Source organism: Callospermophilus lateralis, unplaced genomic scaffold (assembly GCF_048772815.1).
Source record: "Callospermophilus lateralis isolate mCalLat2 unplaced genomic scaffold, mCalLat2.hap1 Scaffold_43, whole genome shotgun sequence".
NCBI classification, from domain to species: Eukaryota; Metazoa; Chordata; class Mammalia; order Rodentia; family Sciuridae; genus Callospermophilus; species Callospermophilus lateralis.
Window position 1 is genome coordinate 2,158,055 of NW_027514380.1, and position 6,004 is coordinate 2,164,058.

General features: G+C 35.8%; 1 pseudogene; it reads left to right on the plus strand.

Annotated features, from left to right (window-relative positions):
* Positions 1-2,710: 2,710 nt before the first annotated feature.
* Positions 2,711-5,154, plus strand: LOC143389047 (tRNA (adenine(58)-N(1))-methyltransferase, mitochondrial pseudogene; annotated as a pseudogene).
* Positions 5,155-6,004: the final 850 nt, after the last annotated feature.

Below are 6,004 nucleotides of genomic sequence, written 5' to 3' on the forward strand. Positions count from 1 at the left end.
CTTCACCCTGATTTCCATTTTTGTTGCTGGCAATTTGCCATGACATGAAGTTCTCATTTCCTTCCAGGGTAGAGAAGAGGATTGGAAGAATTTTTTTTAACCTCTCAATTATACAAACTGGACTTGCCAAGATGGTTGTACTGAAAAGGTCATAAGTAAAATCATTTTCTAAAGTATTTTTATAAAATAATTTTTCTCAATTACCTGCTGGAACCAAAGTAATTAAGGACCTCAAAGGGGTCTTGAAAACATTCAACAGATATTTGGCATGTACCACCAATGAAACAATATCGTGTCAAAGTAAGACAAAAGAGGCTGAACAAAGATGAGAGATTCTTTTGCTAATGCACTGTATGAATCTGGCAAAAATGACCATGCTGTCTCTAAAACAACTTATTTTTCTCTAAGGTTAGAACCACTTTTATAGTAGTATTGGCTACTGTATGTAGATTTGCAATTATATGAAGAGAACTATATGTCATCTTTTTTTACTGGGTAACATTTTTGGTTAATGTACATGTCTCATTAATGAAAGAATGAAATAGGTGACTATGATAAAAGTGATATTATATATATATATATATATATATATATATATATATATATATATATATATATAGTAGTTGCAAAAGGAAGAAAGGGAAGGAAGGAAGGAAGGAAGGAAGGAAGGAAGGAAGGAAGGACGGAAGATGGAGAGGTAGGCAGGAAGGCTGGTAGTCAAAGAAACCAAGGGAATGAAGAAAGAGGAACTTGGCCTGAGGGAAGGCAAAAGAATTTGAGGGTGACTCAAAGAAGCAAGTGTAGCATGGCCCAAGTGGAAGCAGAGACAGTGGCTGGATAATGTCAGTCTTTGGAGTCAAGTGAGCAATTTTGATTTTTGTGTCCTGATAGATGGAAATCAGTTAAGTGTTTTAACAGGGTAATACAAAATTATATTTGAATTTTTAAACAAAGATATGGACAAGTCTATAACCTATTAGTACTTTCTTAGTACTTACTTAGTATTAAGTTTTAAAGACTGATACTTTGTAGCTTATATGATATTAGATGAACTTAAATGATAATGGTAGAATTCATTTTGTCATTTTCCTCTTGTTTCCTTTTTTCAATTACTTTACCAATGAAAACTATTTTTTTAAATCAAAAATTACTTTCAACACCACCTATAAAAATATAGGGTAACCAATAACAGAATGACTTCTTCAATTCTAATTGCTAGGAGATAAATTAAAATCTCATTCAGGATAACTTGCATTATGTGTGTGAAATGTACATTGTAAAAGAAGAAATCAGATAATGAATCTTTTGTGCACTTTTTTTCCTCTAAAATGTAATATTTAACATGAAATTTTGCCTTATTTAATCAAATTATTCTCTGGACTCTAAACAGTAGAATGTTAAATTTCATGTGTTTCAAATGCTTTTCTCAGCAAAGAGATGACCAATGAGTAACTGAAACAATCTATTTCCTATTAGCCAGTGAATTGCTTCAATTGTTTTACTAATATTTTAGGATGAGAGATGGTTAAGTGAAATTCGGTATGTGCAAAGTATTCCATTAGAAGGCCATTTCTGTGCACACAAAGGAAAAACAGTAATTGAAGTTATTCTCTAGCAATCAGACCAAAATGTTTCCCTTCTATTTCTAAGGTAAAATTCTTGCATAGGCATTTTAGGAAGCAATTCTTTGCTAAACATTTTAAAAGTAAAATTGACACTGTGCATCTATAAAATAGGGTGTGTGAAATGATGCCCATTACTGATTGCCTATGGGCTAGAAGGTAGTGGATGGAGAACAGCTGGAGTAGTGTGGTGGAAGCCTGCAATCTCAGCTTATCCCAAAGCTGATGCAGGAGGATTGCAAGTTGGAGGCCAGCAAGGGCAATTTAGCAAGACTCTGTCTCAAAATAAAAAAAATAAGAAGGCTGGAATGTAGCTGAGTGGTAGAGCAGTGCTCTCTACCAAGGTTCAATCCCCAGCACTATGCACATCCATGTGCGCGCGCACACACACACACATACACACACACACACACACACCCTGAACAAAGACTGAGGTCATGAGTTCTCCCTGTAATATATCACAAAGAAAAGAGGCCATGAAAGTTCAGTGCTCATTCATTCTGAGTCAAGCACAGTGACCCATTTAACAGATAAACATTTTATTTTCTTAGCTAATAAGTTATATTTTCTTATATACCAGAAATTATATAAAGAAATCAGAAGTGTCTTCAATATCTTATTTTCAGATTAAAATTTTTTTCAATCCCAAGTGAAGGTATTTGCTACTATTTAACAGTATTACTGTGGTGTTCTATAAAATAACCTCTTTATGATTTCAATTTGTTTAAAAAATAAAGTCAATGTAAATTTTTAAATTTCCTGTAGATATTATCTATATTCATTTCCAGGGTTTTTCCCTTCTAATTTCTGACTTTCTATTTTATCCTTAAATTTATAAATTATATTCTAAGATAAAGTTAATTTGTCAATGAACACTGGATCCACTGGCACGCATCAATCCCTCAGTCTAACTAGAGAGATTTTATTTCCACACAAGCGTCAAAGAAAAGTGGTTCTAATATTCTAATCTGTTGGAAAATGGTGTTAGTAAAAGAAAGCTATACATTTTGTTTATTTTAATTTCAAATGTGCTTCTCTGCTTTCTTCATGTTTTCTTCCAACTCTGAAATAGAATCATGAATTCGTGGATGAACAAGTCTTTGAAGAAAGCTGGATGGAAGTTACCACCGTTAACCGTCCTTCAAGTCACAGCCCATCTCTCTCTTCACAACAAGGAGTCACCAGCACTTGCTCTTCACGTCAACACACAAAAAAACTTTCTGCATCCCAAATGCCAACGTATCTGGGAGTCATCGAGGCAGCGTGCAGGAGCTCAGCACGATTCTAATCCGGTGTGTGGACAGAACTCCTCTATCTAACAGGTACCTGGATGAACCTACTGGTTCACAGGCTCTGTCCCTGCTGTCACATTGCCACCTATTAGCAGGGAAGTCCCAGCTCCTAGGGCTGAGAAAGGGACAAAACTGTGCAGCAAGTAGGAGAAGGAGTCCACTGGCATATCCCTTGGGGTCAAAAATAGTAATTATGTCAGTATTCACAACAGGAAGAAGAAAAGATGACTAACAATGCTTTTATTGCTTCAACTCTACAATTTTTTGTTTGTTTGAGCAAGGACCTCTATACCCAGGAGCCCCATATGTAAACTCAAAGAGCCTGAAATGACAGTCAAAACTACTAAACAGACAAGTGAAACTGACATTGATATGATTGAAAGTTATTCAATAGTACCTAAAATATACTAACATATTCAATGTAACAGTAAAAATTAAAACTATGCCTACACAAATCTTTTATTAACCTATACTTTTGATCCAAAAGATATTTTTTGGCCACATCAAATACAAAAGTCAATCTGATATCAAAAAGATAAGTTAAATTCTAAAAGATAAGTTAAATTCTAAAATTGTTTACCAGTTAATTTATGGAAAATTTATGTGAAACTTTTACACTGACATTTTCCCTTTACTTTTCATTATTTACTATTTTTTTACCATAAATGTCTAATAAAAAGTAATACATTTAAATTATACATTAGAAAGATCAACTTCTGCCAAAATGTTTTTTACTTCATTCTTTTATTTGAAGAGCATATATTCTTAGAGTGACCCTCTATAAGTTCAGTCTTGCTTCTTTGTTGGCATTTAAGAAGCTATGTTGAGTTCTTCGCAGTCAGGGCTTGCTGGAGCTGCGGCGCCTGGGTAGGCTTCTGTGGTTGGGGTCGATTGGACCCTGTGCGGCCTTGGCCAACCGCCTTTCCAAGAAGCGCGGTTACTGTGTTGCGAGTTCTCGCCTAGAGAAGTGCGAGATCAAGACAGAGAGCCAGAGGCGACACGAAGAAAATCCCCTGACGCAGACTCGTCTCCACCTCTCCCTCTCCGCGTCCCGGGCACTGGGAACACATGTCTTTCATCACTGGAGACACCGAGGGACGAGTCACCCCCTCGAGATCAAGCGAAGAGCGGGCTCAATTTGGTCCCTCATATTCGGAATCCGGGAATCTTCCGCTGACCCCAGTGCTTCAGTCCACTTTTGAGACCGCAGAGCTTCACGACTCCTCTTCCTGCTCAACTTCCAGAGAGGGACCCTTTCGGGCTGGGGAGCTGATTTTAGCTGCGACTGGGAAAAGAGAAACACAATATAGAAAATTATTTAGGTTGAGCAATGTCCGGCACTTAAATAGTAGCTGGGGGTCAGTACCATACAGCGAGATCCTGGGGAAGTTCCCAGGCCAGGTACTGACGAGTTCCTGTGGTAAGAGTTTCATGCTGATGAGGCCGGCATTGGAAGATTATGTATTAATGATGAAAAGAGGGCCTGCCATCACATATCCAAAGGATATGAATATGATACTATCAATGATGGACATCAGCCCAGGTGATACTGTTTTGGAAGCTGGTTCGGGTTCTGGTGGAATGAGCTTGTTTTATCAAAAGCAGTTGGATTACAAGGACAAGTCATAAGTTTTGAGATACGGAAAGACCACCATTATCTAGCCAAGAAGAATTACAAGTACTGGCGTGATTCATGGAAATTAAGTCACATTGAAGAATGGCCAGACAATGTGAATTTTATTCATAAGGATATATCTGGAGCAACTGAAGATATCAAATCTTTAACATTTGATGCCGTAGCTTTGGATATGTTAAACCCTCAAGTTGCTTTGCCTGTTTTATATCCAAATCTTAAACAGGGTGGAATATGTGCTGTATATCTAGCAAACATCACACAGGTTATTGAACTTTTAGATGGAATTCGCATCTGTGAACTTTCTCTCTCATGTGAAAAGATAAGTGAAGTCATTGTCAGAGATTGGTTGGTTTGCCTTGCAAAACAGAAAAAATGGAATTTTAGTTAAAAAAGTAGAACCTAAAATCAACAAAGATTTACAATTACATATCCAAAAGGAAACTGGAGTTGAAAGTGAGATTTGTTTTCAAGAGAATGACCATGAAGGATCACATTCTGATTTTCCATATGGATCATTTCCCTATATTGCCAGACCTATACATTGGCAAGCTGGTCATACAGTTTTCTTGTCAAGTTGAGGAAGTTCCAACCACAACTTAACTGAGTATCCCAAACGATGTCAACCTATTTGAAGATGGGAAAATATCAAACTAGAACTTTAAGCTATAAATCACTACTTTCATAGATTAGTATTTTTAGCTGTTACTATGATTTGTATAACTTTTACATATAACTCTGAAAAATAACAAAAGCTAAAAAAAGATGTTAAAGTTTGCAAAACTGCTTAAATGTCCCATTTTGACATATGTCTTGCATTTAGTTTTTGTAGCTAATGATTCCAAGTTGCTTTAGATGAGCCATCTCATTCTTCACTTCCTGTAAACCACTCCATGGATTTGTCTGTTTTCATGAAGTTAGTGTTCTTTCCTTTCTTTGATTGATGGCCTTTGGCTACTGAAATAAAATGCATTTTAAGATAAAAAAAGAAGCTATGTTGAAAACCAAGATGAGATTCTGAATTCAGACTATGTTGATTTATAAAAATTGGACCACAATGTTAAAATTTAGGACAATGAAGAATTTTTGTCTTTAAGATATTTTACATCCATCATAAAACAAAGTAGAAAATGGTGACAGTTTTAAGAAGAAAATATTATGACATAAACATTTTAGCCATTTTCCATGAAAATAGTTTTAATTCCTGTTTATACTCTTCTTGATCCTTCTCCTTCCTCCTTCTCCCAAAGAGTATAACATACTGGTAAAGAATATCTTTTGAGAAAACCTTCAATTACTAAATGGGAACAGCTAACTTTTTTGGCTTCTTAAGATATGATCATCAATAAATTGAGGGCTAATTTGCATTATATACTTCAAAAAGACATAATAATGAAAGGAGATTGTGGACAAAGGAATTGAGAAATCACATGGCCTATCAAACTCTGAGTCTCTAT